Source organism: Gavialis gangeticus, unplaced genomic scaffold (assembly GCF_001723915.1).
Source record: "Gavialis gangeticus isolate Ggan-Ray unplaced genomic scaffold, GavGan_comp1, whole genome shotgun sequence".
Classification (NCBI taxonomy): Eukaryota; Metazoa; Chordata; order Crocodylia; family Gavialidae; genus Gavialis; species Gavialis gangeticus.
In genome coordinates this window covers 72350082-72350481 of record NW_017729025.1, presented here as the reverse complement: position 1 = coordinate 72350481, position 400 = coordinate 72350082, and the positions used below count along the sequence as shown (strand labels likewise).

The 400-nt window shown below is 54.0% G+C and overlaps 1 protein-coding gene across 1 annotated transcript in view; it reads left to right on the top strand.

Annotated features, from left to right (window-relative positions):
- AQR (aquarius intron-binding spliceosomal factor) overlaps positions 1-400 on the top strand; it is a 110168-nt gene that overhangs the window by 95931 nt on the left and 13837 nt on the right. The window lies entirely within an intron of this gene.

Below are 400 nucleotides of genomic sequence, written 5' to 3'. Positions count from 1 at the left end.
TCATAAGACCACAGCCTGGTGCCTATCCAGTCTCCTCTTGAAGATTTCCAGGGAAGGTGAGAGCACCACCTCTCTGGGAAGCCTATTCCAGGCTCTGGCCACCCTTACAGTGAAGTAGTTCTTCCTAATATCTAACCTAAACCTGTCCTCCCTCAGCTTGTGGCCATTGTTTCTGGTGACTCCAAGGGGGATCCTGGTGAACAGACTTTCTCTGAGTCCCTGCTGCTGGCCCCTAATAAGGTTGTAGGCAGCCACAAGATCCCCCCTGTCTCCTCTTGTAAAGAGTGAAGAGATTCAGGCCCCTCAGCCTCTTCTCGTAGGGCTGACCACGGAGGCCCCCAGCCATACGAGTGGCCTTAGTCTGGACCCTCTCCAGGTTCTCCATGTCCCTCTTGAAGTG